The following is a 15,943-nucleotide window of genomic DNA, read 5'->3' on the forward strand; positions in this document are numbered from 1 at the left end:
CTTACTGATCATACCTTTTACATTCATATCCAAGTCATTAATGTAGACCACAAACAGCAAGGGACCCAGCACCGATCCCTGTGGTACCCCACTGGCCACAGGCTTCCAGTCACAAAAACAACCTTCGACCATCACCCTCTGCCTTCTGCCACTAAGCCAGTTTTGTATCCAAAGTGCCAAGGCACCCTGGATTCCATGGGCTCGTACCTTCTTGACCAGTCTCCTGTGGGGGACTTTATCGAAGGCCTTACTGAAATCCATGTATACCACATCCACTGCGTTACCCTCATCCACACGCCTAGTTACCCCCTCAAAAAATTCAATCAAATTAGTCAGACATGATCTTCCCTTGACAAAGCCATGTTGACTATCCCTGATTAATCCTTGCTTCTCCAAGTGGAGACTAATTTTGTCCTTCAGAATTTTTTCCAATAATTTTCCTACCACTGATGTTAGGCTCACTGGCCTGTAGTTCCACGGTTTTTCCCTACTCCCCTTCTTGAATAATGGTATTACATTAGCGGTTCTCCAGTCCTCTGGCACATCCCCTGTGGCCAGAGAGGTTCTGAATATATGTGTCAGAGCCCCCGCAATCTCCTCCTTTGCCTCACACAGTAGCCTGGGATACATTTCGTCCGGGCCTGGGGATTTATCCATTTTTAGGCCTGCTAAAACCGCCAATACCTCCTCCCGCTCGATGTTAATATGTTCGAGTATATCACAGTCCCCCTGCCGTATTTCAATGTCTACATCGTCCTTCTCCATAGTGAAAACAGATGCAAAAAATTCATTTAGAACCCCTCCTACATCTGCCGGCTCCACACACAGATTGCCATTTTTGTCCCTAATGGGCCCTATTTTTTCCCTAGTCATCCTCTTACCCTTAATATACTTATAAAACATCTTAGGATTTTCCTTTATTTTGCTCGCCAGTGTTATTTCATGGCCCCTCCTTGATCTCCTAATTTCTTTTTTAAGTATCCCCCTGCACTTTTTGTACTCCTCTAGGGCTTCCTCCGTCTTTAGCCTTTTGTATCTGCCAAAAGCTCTCCTTCTTTTCCTAATCCATTCTCGTATATCCCCTGACATCCAAGGTTCCCTGGAGTTCGTGGAACCACCCTTGACCTTTACGGGAACATGTTGCCATTGTATGGTCTCAATCTCCCTTCTGAAAGACTCCCATTGCTCCGATGCGGATTTTCCTACAAGCAGCTGATCCCAGTCCATTTTGGCCAGATCCTGCCTTATCCTATTAAAATCGGCCTTCCCCCAATTTAGAACCTTTATTTCCGGCCCCTCCCTGTCCTTTTCCATGACCACCTTAAATCTCACCGAATTATGGTCACTGTCACCAAAGTGCTCACCTACTAGCACTTCTTCCACTTGGCCGGCCACATTCCCTAGAATTAGGTCCAGTACCGCCCCCTCTCTTGTAGGACTTTCTACATGCTGGCTCAAAAAGCTCTCCTGGATGCACGTTAAGAATTTTGTACCCTCTAAGCCTTTTACACTCTGAGTATCCCAGTTAATATTGGGGAAGTTGAAATCCCCCACTATTATGACCCTATTATTTGCACAATTTTCTGAGATTTGCCTACATATCTGTTCCTCTATCTCCCCCTGACTGTTTGGGGGCCTATAGTACACTCCCATCAAGTGCTTGCCCCCTTTTTGTTTTTAAGCTCCACCCATATGGCCTCATTAGAGGAACCTGCTAATATATCATCCCTCCTTATGGCAGTAATTGATTCTTTAATTAATATTGCGACCCCCCCTCCTCTTATACCTCCCCCTCTGTCTCGCCTGAAGATTCTGTACCCCGGAATATTGAGCTGCCAGTCTTGCCCCTCCCTCAACCATGTCTCTGTGACAGCAACAATATCATACTCCCATGTGTTTATCAACACCTTCAGTTCATCCACCTTATTCGCAAGACTCCTTGCATTAAAATAGATGCCATCCAGCCTTGCCCTCACATATTTGCCCTGTCTTCCAAGCTGACTTGTTTTTTTCTCTATATTTGGCTGCACATCACCCCCTATTGTAGCTCCACTCTGTATCCCATCCCCCTGCCAAGTTAGTTTAAACCCCCCCCAACAGTGCTAGCAAACCTCCCCGCAAGGATATTTGTCCCGCTCTGGTTCAGGTGCAACCCGTCCGACTTGTACAAGTCCCACCTTCCCCAGAAGCAGGCCCAGTGATCCAGGAAACTGAAACCCTCCCTCCTGCACCAACTCTTTAGCCACGCATTCATCTGTTCTATCCTCCTATTTCTATACTCACTAGCCCGTGGCACTGGGAGTAATCCAGAGATTACAACCTTTGAGGTCCTGCTCTTTAATCTGCTACCTAGCTCCCTAAATTCTTGATGCAGGACCTCATCTCCCTTCCTACCTATGTCGTTGGTCCCAATGTGGACCACGACCTCTGCCTGCTCACCCTCCCCCTTGAGAATGCCCTGTAGCCGCTCAGTGAAATGTATCACTTCGCATTTTTCTGCGTTAAATTTCATCTGCTATGTGTCTGCCCAAGCCACCAGCCTGTCTAAATCCTCTTGAAATCTATTACTATCCTCCTCACTGTTTACTACCCTTCCAAGTTTTGTGTCATCTGCAAATTTTGAAAATGTGCCCACTATACCCAAGTCCAAGTCATTAATATATATGAAGAAAAGCAGTGGTCCCAGCACTGACCCCTGGGGAACACCACTGTAAACCTCCCTCCAGTCCAAAGAACAACCATTCACCACTACTCTCTGTTTCCTGTCCCTTAGCCAATTCTGTATCCATGTTGCTACTGCCCATGTTATTCAATGGGCCGCAATCTTGATAATAAACCTACCGAGCGGCACTTTATCAAACGCCTTTTGAAAGTTCATATCCACCACATCAACTACATTGCCCTCATCTACCTTCTCTGTTACCTCATCAAAAAACTCTCTCAGGTTAGTTAAACATGATTTGCCTTTAACAAATCCGTGCTGGCTTTCCCTAATCAATCCACACTCGTCCAAGTGACGGTTAATTCTGTCCCGGATTATCGTTGCTAAAAGTTTCCCCACCACAGAGGTTAAACTGATTGGTCTATTGTTGCTGGGTTTATTCTGTTCCTTTTATTCAGACTCCTGATTTTGTACCTTTCACTTTGAAGTCCACACACTGTGAAACTTCCCAAAACTCCAATTCCCAATGCTTCTATTAAGAACGTAAGGACATAAGAAATAGGAGCAGGAGTAGGCCATATGGCCCCTCGAGCCTGCTCTGCCATTCAACAGATCATGGCTGATCTTCGACCTCAACTCCACTTTCCTGCCCGATCCTCATATCCCATGATTCCCCTAGAGTCCAAAAATCTATCCATCTCAGACTTGAACATATTCAACGACTGAGCATCCACAGCCCTCTGGGGTAGAGAATTCCAAAGATTCACAACCCTCTCCGTGAAGAAATTCCTCCTCATCTCAGTCTTGAATGGCCGACCCCTTATCCTGCTACTATGCCCCCTAGTTCTAGCCAGGGGAAACAATCTCTCAGCGTCTACCCTGTCAAGCCCCCTAATAATCTTATACTTTCAATGAGATAACTTCTCATTCTTTTAAACTCCAGACAGAATAGGCCCATTCTACTCAACCTCCCCTCATAGGACAACCCTCTCATCCCAGGAGTTAATCTAGTGAACTTTTGTTGTATTGCCTCTAAGGCAAGTATATCCTTCCTTAGATAAGGAGACCAAAACTGTACGCAGTACTCCAGGTGAGGTCTCGTAAAGCCCTGTACAATTGTAGTAAGACTTCCTTGGTCTTGTGCTCCAACCCCCTTGCAATAAAGGCCAATATGCCATTTGCTTTCCTAATTGCCGTACCAACATTTAATAGTTTCTCACCATTTAAAAAATATTCTGTTTTTCTATTCTTCCTACCAAAGTGAATAACCTCACATTTCCCCACATTATACTCCATCTGCCACCTTCTTGCCCATTCACTTAACCTATCTATATCCCTTTGCAGACTCTTTGGGCTCAATTTTGAAATGTAGGCGAGTTGGCAGCAGGGAGGGGGGAGGGCGGGGTGTGAAGGTGCGTGTGGCAAACCTGAATAAACAAAACTTACCGTTTCTGACATGATCGCATCGTAATTGATTGTGATTAACGTGGTCTCTGTGTTTTGCAAACGGCAGCCAGCCTGGCTACCGTCAGGAGCTGCAAAGCGAGGTGGGGCGGAGAGAAAGGGAGCGAGCGAGATGTCATCCGGAGGCTGGAATGGAAAAGTGGGGGGGGGGGGGGGGTGGAGAGGGAAAGATCGGGGCAGGTGAAGAAGGGGAGATCGGGGGGATGAAGAAGGGAAGAACGGGGGGGGGGGGGGGGTGAAGAAGGGGATATCGGGGGGGAAAAAGGGGAGATCAGGGAAATGTCAGGGGGTGAAGAAGGGGAGATCAGGGTGACGTCGGGAAGGTGTAGCTCGGGGGAACATCGGGGGGGTGAAGAAGGGGAGAACGGGGGGTGAAGAAGGGGAGATTGGGGGGATATCGGGGGGATAAGAAGGGGAGATTGGGGGGACATCGGGGGGGGTGAAGAAGGGGATAATGGGGGGACAAGAAGGGGAGATTGGGGGGACATCGGGGGGGAGTGAAGAAGGGGAGATCGGGGGGATATCGGGGGGACAAGAAGGGGAGATTGGGGGGACATCGGGGGGGGTGAAGAAGGGGAGATCGGGGGGGTGAAGAAGGGGAGATCGGGGGGACATCGGGGGGGTGAAGAAGGGGAGATCGGGGGACATCGGGGGGGTGAAGAAGGGTAGATCGGGGGACATCGGGGGGGTGAAGAAGGGGAGATCGGGGGGACATCGGGGGGTGAAGAAGGGGAGATCGGGGGGACATCGGGGGGGAGGGTGAAGAAGGGGAGATCGGGGGGACATCGGGAGGGTGAAGAAGGGGATGTGGGGGAGACATCGTGGGGTGAAGATCGGGGGGACATCGAGGGGGTGAAGAAGGGGACACATCTGGGGGGTGAAGAAGGGGATATCGGGGGTGTGAAGAAGGGGAGATTGGGGGGACATCGGGGGATAAAGAAGGGGAGATTGGGGGGACATCAGGGGGTGAAGAAGGGGAGATCGGGGGGGTGAAGAAGGGGAGAATGGGGCAACATCAGGGGGGTGAAGAAGGTGACATCGGGGTGGAAGGGGATGTTGGGGAGACATCAGGGGGTGAAGAAGAGATCGGGGGGACATCGTGGGGTGAAGATCGGGGGGACATCGGGGGGTGAAGAAGGGGAGATTGGGGGGACATCGGGGGTTAAAGAAGGGGAGATTGGGGGGACATCGGGGGGGGGTGAAGAAGGGGAGAACGGGGCGACATCAGGGGGGTGAAGAAGGCGACATCGGGGTGGAAGGGGATGTTGGGGAGACATCGGGGAGTGAAGAAGGAGAGATCAGGGGGGTGAAGAAGAGATCGGGGGGACATCGGGGGGTAGATCGGAGAGGGAGACTTCGGACATCGGAGCAGGGTGGAAAGGTAGGTTGATTTTGTGTTTTAACTGCAATGGTTTTTTATGTAATTTCTTTCATTTCTTTTCGCCTGATCCGGCCTTTCACACCTGGTGAAACCAGGCATGAGTCAGAAGCTGTGGGAAAGCCGCTAAAAAATTAAAAATCGTTCTAACCACGTAATCTGTCTCAAGTAAAGTGCCTTAAGTACCTCAATGAGATAAATTTGGTTTTTAATTATCACCGCCGGCAATTCGGGACACCTGCGCACACACAGGTGCATCCGTGGGGAAGTCAGACGTCGGTGGGTTGGAGCCGAGCTGCGTACCCAAACGGGATTTCCCCAATATTCAGAGCCCTCCCGCCCCCAACGCACCCGCAATTTCCTGGGAAAATCAAGCCCTCTGTGTCCTCCTTACAGCTTACTTTCCCACCTAGCTTTGTATCGTCAGCAAACTTGGATACATTATACTCAGTCCCTTCATCTAAATCATTAATGTGGAATGTAAATAGCTGAGGTCCAAACACCGATCCTTGTGGTACCCCACTAGTCACAGCCTACCAACCTGAAAATGACCCTTATATCCCTACTCTCTATTTTCTGTCCGTAACCAATCCTCTATCCAAACTAATATATTACCCCATTATCTGGTGTAACAACCTTTTGTGTGGCACTTTGTCGAATGCCTTTTGAAAATCCAAATATACTACATCCACTGGTTTCCCTTTATCTACCCTGCTAGTTACATCCTCAAAAAAACTCTCATAAAATTGTCAAACATGATTTCCCTTTCATAAAACCATGTTGACTCTGTCTAATCATATTATGATTTTCTAAGTGCCCTGTTACCACTTCCTTAATAATGGATTCCAGCATTTTCCCGATGACCAATGTCAGGCTTACTGGCCTGTAGTTCCCTGTTTTCTCTCTCCCTCCCTTCTTGAATAGCAGGGTTACATTTGCTACCTTCCAGTCTACTGGGTCCGTTCCAGAATCTAGAGAATTTTGGAAGATCAAAACCAATGCATCAGCTATCTCTGCAGCCACGTCTTTTAGAACCCTAGGATGTAGGCCATCAGATCCAGGGGATTTGTTGACTTTTAGTCCCATTAGTTTGTCCAGTACTTTTTCTCCAGTGATATTAATTGTTTTATGTTCCACACTCTCATTCACCCCTTGGTTCCCCACTATTTTTGGTTTGCTTTTTGTGTCTTCTATTGTGAAGACAGATACTAGGGGGGAGAAATTGGATAAGGGTCCATTCTGGACTATGGTAGTGCAATGCGCTACCACCCCGCGCCTAACGGGCACTACGCAGGCAGCACGTGAACTTCGTGCTGCCTGCTACTTACCCTGAAATCTCCGTGCAGCAAGCGCAGCCCTCTCTGCTGAGAGGCTGCACAGAGAATGAGGAAGTAGGAAATGGGGCATGGACCGTGCACGTCATCAGCTGCCTGCACTACTTAAAGGTACAGGCACATTTCTAATGGCAGATACACAGCCAAGGAGGAGAAGGGAGAATGGCATCACGAGTAGCTACACCAGCAAGAGAGTGGGCACCAAGATTCTCTGACGATGCTCTGGAGGCCCTGGTGGAAAGTGTGGACCAGAGGAGGGCAGCCATGTAACTGCAGGGTGGTCGGAGACCGTCTAGACTACAACTGCGCAGGCATTGGCAGGCCCTGGAACAGGAGGTGAATGCGAGAAGCATTGCACCAACGCACGTGGGTGCAGTGCCGCAAGAAATTTAATGATTTGACATGAATGGTCAAGGTGAGTGAATGAAAGTGTCAAGTGGCACATCTGACCAACTGCACCAATACTCCATGTACGACACCTCCCTTCACCCAACCACCAACAAACACTGCCATCCATACGCAATGCTACATCTCGCACATAATACCACACTTGCAGGCCACACAACCACCACTCAAGGCACACAAACCGGCAGCTAGTCGATCATGACAGGCACATCACCCACACACCTTGCACGACACTCACTGATACACTGTCCTCTGTCTTGCAGTAGAAGGTGGCATATAACACCCGCCAGCAGGAGGGACCTGAGGCTGGAAGGGCATGTTTACACGTCCTCACCCCCCTACAGGAGATTATTGGGCGGACCGTCGCTGCAGCCGTTACAACGTGCTGCGCTGAAGGTCTCTGCATATTTAATGATCCTTCTCCTTTTCCACATCTCCCTCCTCCCATAATCTTTTCTGACTCACGTGCTACACACGCTGCCAGCACGCACCTCTTACTTGCTCCTCTCCCCACTCCACAACTCAACCTGTTTCCCTTTATCATTGCAGGTACCCAAGAACACTTGGCGGCACCCGAGGAGGAGGAGGAGGAGGAGAACACTGAAGCCACATCGTCACTCAATCTGACACTTGCTTCCACCAGCTCAGAGACTGACACTGCGCGTCCTTTAGAGGTTAGGTTAGAGGGGGGATCTGCACATGGTGAGACACCAAGCACAAGTGCGCAGGAGCCGGGGCGGAGGGAACAGATACCACAGGAGCCAACTCGCCGGAGGTGGCTCACTAGTTCTTCTGCAGAGGAGTCAGATGAGGACTTTGAAGGGCCAGGCTACAGAAGACGGCTGATGGGCGTACACCAACAAACGCTTGGGGCACTGGAAAGCCTGCCAGAAAGCCTGCGCACAATGAGAAGGGGCATGGAGGAGTCTAGCTCCAACTTGGCACAGGGCTTTGCGCAGAGCTTGGAGCTCATCCTTTCCAACATGGAATGGGTGGTCACCTCCATCAGCGTACCTGTGGAACCCACCATGATGCAGCGTCTGATGACGAATGTCACAGCTTCCATTGCAGCACAGACTGCTGCATTGGAAGCTCAGACTGCTGCTATCGTGGCTCTGGGGACCACTGTGGAATGGGGCTTCCAGGGCATCACAGTACTCCAGCAATCCGTTCTCCAGCCGATCACCAGGATTGCTGAGGCGCCGGCCCAGGAGAGTGGCAGTGGCGCCATGGCAGTCGGACCTGCTGTCCTCTCTCAGGATGACAGCATTCCTGCTCCCACCTCTGCCACTCCGCCAGTGCCCCTGTTGTTGCCTGTCAGCTAGCCAGGCCAGACTGCTGCAGCCCACGCTGAGATGGTGCAGTCTGAAGCCGGGCCCTCCCAGCCCAGAGCTTGAGGTCATCCTCCAAGGCCATCTGGATGTTCCTCCATTGAAAGCCAGCAGTCTTCCACCACCCATGCTCCAGCCACTGGGGAAGCACCTCGTAGGAGCACTAGGACAGGTAAAGGCACACGGACAACAGGCATTAAGGGAATGCACAAGGGTGAATAGTTCTGTTATGTTTGCACATTTTCATTTATTAATCCATAAATGAGAGTTTGATTTTGCATTTGGTGGTGGTTTTTATTCATGTAATGAGCTGAGAGGGACACCAATGTGTAATCTGATGGAGGGTGATTTGATTGTCTTGTGGGAGGGGAAAGGTGGGGAATGTAGGACTGTTGGTGAGTTGGGGGATGTAGTTCCAATTATTGATAGCGGGCACGGATCAGGTGAGCACGCAGAGCCCTTGCAGACAAGGCGTGTGGTTCCTGCTGCAACCTTGCGTCTTCCTCCAACTCCTCTTCTGGCTCCACCCCCTCCTCCTGCTCCTCCTCCGCCTTTTCTTCCTCAGCCTCCTCCTCCACCTCTGGCTCAGGATCTTCTGCAGTCATTGGTGGCAGAGACTGGTCCCTCATGATGGCGAAGTTGTGCAGCATGCAGCAGATCACCACGAATCTGCCCACCCGCTCAGGGAAGTACTGCAGCGCTCCTCCAGCGGCGGAAGCATTGTTTGAGGAAGCCTATGGTGTGCTCCACGATGTTGCGTGTGGCAGCATGGCTCTCATTATAGCCTGCTGTGCACGTGTGCGTGGATTCCTGACCAGTGTCATGAGCCACGTCGTGAGGGGATAGCCCTTGTCGCCCAGTAGCCAGCCTTTGACTTGCCAAGTCGGATGAAAGATAGCTGGCACGTTGGACTGCCGCATGACTAAGGGTAGCGACCTCCAAGATGCGATGCGTGTGGTCGTACACCAGCTGCACATTGAGGGAGTGGAAGCCCTTCGGTTGATGAAGACAGCCGAGTCGATGTGCAGGGCACGCAGGGCAATATGTGTGCAGTCCGTGGCACCCTGCACCGTGGGGAAGCCAGCAATGCGGGCGAACCCCCGAGCTCACTCATTCTGATTGTCTCTGTCGCGAGGGAAGGTGATGAACCTGTTCCTCATGTGGTACAGTGCGTCTATAACCTCCCTTATGCAGCAGTGCACTGCATACCGCAAGATGTTGCACATGTCGCCAGCAGAGGCCTGAAATGCTCCTGAGCCGTAGAAATTCAGTGCCACGGTGACCTTCACAGCCACAGGCAATGCTGTCCTCGCCCTGCTCTGAGGCTGCAGTTGTGTCCACACCAGTTGACAGATCTCCGGTTTCCTTGGTGAACCTCAGGCGTCGGATGCAATCCTCCTCGGTCATGTTGAAGTAAGAGAATTGATTCTTGAAGGCCCTCATTGGGGTAGGGCCTCCTGCTCAATGCCCTGCGCCTCCTCGTCCTCCATCTCTTCGCAGCTTGACCTGCTGGGCGTGGCCTCTCTGCATGCTCCCAGTCATGCTCAATGCCCAACGGGAGCCCTAGCAGACCGCCCATGGTTGGCAGAAATGTTGTTCCACCAGGGTTGTAACTTTCCTACCCGTAAGGCAATACCTGCCAAAGCAGTGTAGGAACTCTCAATAAGAATAGGGAGCTTTAAAAAAACACTTCCTTCTCCTCCGGCAGCCAGAAGCAATAATCCAGCAACTAACCTGCATGGCCCTTTAAATTGCGCTGGTGGGGGGGGGTCCTTCAGGCACTGTAAGAAACGTTTAGATGGTCGGGGATAAGACTGTGCGTTGAGTTGAGCGTTAAGGTCCAAAATTGTGAGTATCACTTTAAATCAGCGTTGTACACTGATTGCAGCCATTTTCTCCCTACTTTACATGCTTCCAGCATTCGGGATTAGCGCATGCGCTAACTCCTATACCAAGTTGGTGTCTGGCGCACGTCAAGCAGGAAACGTGCGTGCGCATCCAAGACGCCATCTTGGATGTCGGAGGGGCCTTGTAGCACCGAAACAACGGGCGCTACACGGCCCAATTTAGCGCCCAAAATATTTGTTTAATGTCTCTCCCATTTCCTGATTCCCCATTATAATTTCTCCTGTCTCAGCCTCTAAGAGACCAACATTTATTTTTGCTACTGTCTTCCTTTTTACATACTTGTAGAAGCTCTTACAATCCATTTTTATATTTCTTGCTAGTTTACTTTCATATTCTATTTTCTCCCTTTTCATCAATTTTTTGGTCTCCATTGTTGGTTTCTAAAACTCTCCCAATCCTCAGGCTTATTAATCTTCTTGGCAACATTATAGGCCTTTTCCTTCAATCTAATACTCTCCTTAACTTCTTTAGTTAGCCACGGGTGGATCATGTTTCCCTTGGAGTTTTTATTTCTCAATTGAATGTATACTTGTTGAGAATATTGAAATATTTCTTTGAATGTTTGCCATTGCTTTTCAACTGTCAAACACTTCAATTTAATTTCCCAATCTACCTTTGACTACTTGCCCCTCATACCTATGTAATTGGCTTTATTTAAGATTAAGACTATAGTTTCTGACTTAAGTACGTTACTTTCAAACTCAATGCGAAATTCTATCGTTTCTGATTATTTTTCCCCAGAGGTTCTTTTACTGTGAGATTACTAATTAACCCTCCCTCATTACATAAAGCAAGATCTAAAATAGCTCGTTCCCTGGTTGATTCCATAACATATTGCTCTAGGAAATCGTCTCAAATACATTCCATGATCTCGTCTTCCAAACTATCTTTGCCAATTTGATTTCCCCAGTCTATATGCAAATTAAAGTCCCCCATTATGACTGCATTTCCTTTGTTGCAAACTCCCATTATTTCATCATAAATACTCTGTCCAACAGTATTGCGACTATTAGGGGGCCTATAAACTACTCCCAACAGTGTTTTCTGCCCCTTGTTATTTCTTATTTCTACCCATACTGATTCTACTTCCTGATCTTCTGAGCCAAGATCCTTTCTCACCACTGTCCTTATGTCATCCTTTATTATTAGGGCCACCCCCCCCTCCTTTTCCATTCTGCCTGTCTTTTATCATGTCTCTAATGGCTATTAGGTCAAACCCATTTATCTCTATTTGTGTAATTAATTCATCTATCTTGTTACAAATGCTCCGTGCATTCAGCTAAAGAGCCTTTAATTTTGACTTTTCACTATTTTTTTCCTGCTTTGACCTTTTTGTTGCACTAATATTGGTAAACTCTCTGTCCCTTCCTGCCACACTCTGCTTATCTTTATCCAAGTCGCTACACTGGTTTATTGTTTTAAATTTTCTCATTAGATTTCTAAATGTCCCCTCACCTGACCCCTCCCCCCTTTTAGTTTAAAGCCCTGTCTACAGCCTTGGTTGTTCGATTCGCCAGGACACTGGTCCCAGCCCAGTTTAAGTGGAGCCCATTCCGTCGGAACAGCTCCCTCTTTCCCCAGTACTGGTGCCAGTGCCCCAAAAATCGAAACCCCTGTCTCCCACCCCACTCTTTGAGCCACGCATTTAACTCTCTGATCTGTTTGTCCCTATGCCAATTTGCACACGGCTCAGGTAGTAATCCAGAGATTAATACCTTTTGAGGTTCTGCTTATTCATTTAGAACCTATTTAGACGCTATTATTTTTACCTCTCCTCCCTTTTTCCTCGCCATTGTCTTCATTTTAACTGCCTGAATTCCCTCCTTCCTTGTCAGACCTTATCCCACTAACCTCTTCCGCGCTTATCACTCACCTCCATTACATTTCCTCCTCAAACTTTTCAATCACTTTTACTATTCACTTGCCACCACATAATTTTATGATCACAACCACCAAACTCTGCACAACCTGACTGCTTCCTTTTCTTTCCTCTCCTCCCTCTGCACCAATGAGGCATTACTCCACAAACTACCCCTTCCAACTTCACAGCTGCGTTTCAATCAGCAGAGAAACTGGCTCTAAATTCTCTAAATACTTTTAATATACAATTTATATATAAAATGACATTAAAATTATGTTCAATAATTTACACATTATAGAAAAATATTATTTTTTACACACGCACATATATTTATAATATATTTAAAATCTTACAACTGCAATCATTTCCTGTGTCAAACTTTTCCATTATCAATTGCTATGTCCACATTTATAATGGAAACTGTCTATGTGAACTTGTCATGCTGTAATTACACCCTCCCACCAGGGTAGCACCTTAGTTTGCATCTCCCAGCCTCTCAGCCTGTAATGTAGAAAAAGTCCGGGGACAATTTTGGTCTCCGTTTTCAGATGGGAACAAGGCGGCAGTGCTCCAAAAGTCGAGGGGGTGAACTGACCGCCCCATTCCCGCTCCTGATCCACCCACTGGGGCCTTCACATGGGCAGCCCAGGCTGGATAGAGGAGACCGCATTGTGGGCTGTGAATACAGTATATGAAATTAGAGGAAGGACGCAAAAATTGCTTATTCACATAGGATTGTTTGGGGCCCTGAAAAATTGTTTGGGAGAAGATGAATGGGCAGGTGTTGCAGTTCCTGTATTTGTACCGGAACATATCAGTGGATGGGCAGCTCGAAGTAGGAGCGGTGGGGTTGAACCAGGGTGTTTCAGGTGGGAGCCTACTTATAAATATGCAAATTGGGGTCCTACACTGGTTGTAGGACACGGATGCAAATTTTGAGATACCAATGGACAGAGCGGGCACCACACACATTCCACCCATTGTTGGTAGGCGCTGAGAAGCAGGAATGCACCTCCTGACCTCACAAAAATCTTCTGGCCTGTAGCAGGAAGGCTCGGATGATTTTAATGGCCAGGCCTCATTAGCATGGCACTTCCCGACTTCCCAACCATAACGGCCATTAAGTCGATGGGAAGCAACTGCTCGGCTGTTAAAATCGGGCAGCTTGGAGGCCACCACTGGGGAACCATGGAACAATCTCCGGCACGAGGTAAGGGGATCGGAGGAGCTTGGCAGGGGAATCAGAGTCATAGGAAGGCAGTGGGGGGAAGCCCAGAGCAGGCGAGGCGCAAGGTTTCCATGAGGGGCCCAAAGGAGTATTCCTGCTCCTCCTAGCCAACAAGGAAATTTCAAATAATTTTTTAAAAACACCTTACTGGACCTTTTCTGGCCCTCAATCCAGCTCCTGGCAACTTTGGCCTGGCGGGGAAGCCACCACTGCTCCCCGCTCAAGCGTCAGGTAAAAATAGCAATTGAGCCCCAACGACGTCATTGGAGCCCAATCTGCATACTTAAAGAAGGAGATTGCCGGGCGGGGGATTTAAAATCGACTCCATACACCTTAGAAATTTGTTGGAGCAGTGTATGAGACCAGTGACAGAGATCAGAAAGGGAGTGGATGAGTTAAAGTGACGAACTACAAGTAGCTCGGGCTTGCACTTGCAGACAGAATGGAGGTGTTTGGCAAAGTGGTCATCTACAATTGGTTTTCCCAATATAGAGGAGACCGCATTGTGGGCTGTGAATACAGTATATGAAATTAGAGGAAGGACGCAAAAATTGCTTATTCACATAGGATTGTTTGGGGCCCTGAAAAATTGTTTGGGAGAAGATGAATGGGCAGGTGTTGCAGTTCCTGTATTTGTACCAGAACATATCAGTGGATGGGCAGCTCGAAGTAGGAGCGGTAGGGTTGAACCAGGGTGTCACAGAGGAAATGATCCCACCAAAAAGCAGAGAAGGGAGGGAAGGATGGATATGTTTTGTGGTGGGATCATGTTGGAGGTGGTGAAAATGGGCGTAAGGTAAATGTGGAGGATGTGGACTGGATGGTGAGGACCATAGGAACTCTATTATGATTATGAGAGGAAGGGTGGGTGTCAGGGCAGAAGCACAAGAAATGGGACAGGCCCTGTTGACCGTAGCAGAGCGGACTCATTGGCTGAGGGAAAAGGAGGATATTTCTGAAGCTATGGAAAGTAGAGTCACCAAAGTAGGTTTGACAGAAACGGAGAAACTCGGAGAATGGGATGGAGTTTTTACTACAGATAGTGGAGTCATGGTCCAAAGGGAGATAGAAAGAGTTGTCAAAAAGTTGGCATCCAGCCTCAGCACGGTAGAGGTGTCCCCTTCTCCATGTCTCCGTCCCACTGACTTATCAGCAATGTCTCTGGTAATGCCACTTGGCATAACGTTCCTGTTATTAAAAAAATGACTCATTTTGACCAATGCCATGGGAGAGCTGCTATTGCTTTACATTGAAATACACAGAAGTTACAACACGGAAACAGGTCATTCAGCCCAACCAGTCCATGTTGATGTTTACCTTCCATGCGAACAAATAGGCCTAATTACATTTACCAACCACGTTCCCAATCCTTTCATTCCATTTTCCTTCATCTACCTATCCAATCTAAACTCGAATGTGGACATCGTTTTCGTTTCAACCACTATCCCTGGAAGAGGATTACTTTTTGTGTAAAGAAGTTTCTCTTGCGACCTATTTTTAAATCTTTTACATTTAATCTTGTATCTATAACCCCTCATTCTAGATCCCTCAACTACTGGAAACAGTCGTCTTCTTTCTACCCTGTCCCGTCTTTTCATAACATTTCTATCATATCGCCCTGTAATCTATGTTATTCTAATGAAAAAAATCCTCACTTTTTCAAGTCTTTTGTTGTATTTGTATTTCCTCTCAAGACAGCATCCTAGTTTGTACTTTCTCTAAAGCCTCAATAGTGTGGAGCCCAAAACTACTCAGTATTCTAACTGAGATCTTATCAATAAGGTTTTATTATAGACTCATTATTACTTCTTGATTTTACAAATATATCTAATGAGTTCTCAGGAAGATACAAACTCTCATTAAGTTTGGTTTAAGCTAAATTTCTTATAATTGCTTCTGTAGTTTTCCCAAAACCAAAATTATGAAATATTGCAAATTGATTTTGCTTCATGAAGAGAATATTGGGACAGAAATCGCTCCCGGAATAACGGAGAGCTCAACAGCGCTCTCCGTTGTTAGTGATTAATTGAAGGAGCAAGTTCCCGTGTTTGCACATGTGTAGTGAAACATGGAAATCCAGAACTTGCTCCTAGTGGTTCGCCGGCGATACGACAGTTTCGAATTAAAGGGACATTGCACGCTGCAATCAGAGAAATCATTGAAAAAGTGCAAACTTGCTTATCTGTCCAGCTAGAAAGTAACTAATTACGCCACCAAACTGGTACGCTTAAAAATACAGGTCTAAACTAAGTTTTAACAGTGCGGTAAGTCTTAATGGCTTCCAAACAACTAAAAATTAACTTTTTAAAAAATGGAGTCTTATTACTCCTTATTTTAATAGTTTTTGGTCACTAAAAATGTTTTCTTAATTT

At 47.7% G+C, this 15,943-nt stretch overlaps 1 protein-coding gene across 1 annotated transcript in view; it reads right to left on the bottom strand.

Moving 5' to 3' along the window:
* LOC137323411 (sperm-associated antigen 16 protein) overlaps positions 1-15,943 on the bottom strand; it is a 982,420-nt gene that overhangs the window by 633,048 nt on the left and 333,429 nt on the right. The window lies entirely within an intron of this gene.

Source organism: Heptranchias perlo, chromosome 7, assembly GCF_035084215.1.
Source record: "Heptranchias perlo isolate sHepPer1 chromosome 7, sHepPer1.hap1, whole genome shotgun sequence".
In the NCBI taxonomy this organism is placed as follows: Eukaryota; Metazoa; Chordata; class Chondrichthyes; order Hexanchiformes; family Hexanchidae; genus Heptranchias; species Heptranchias perlo.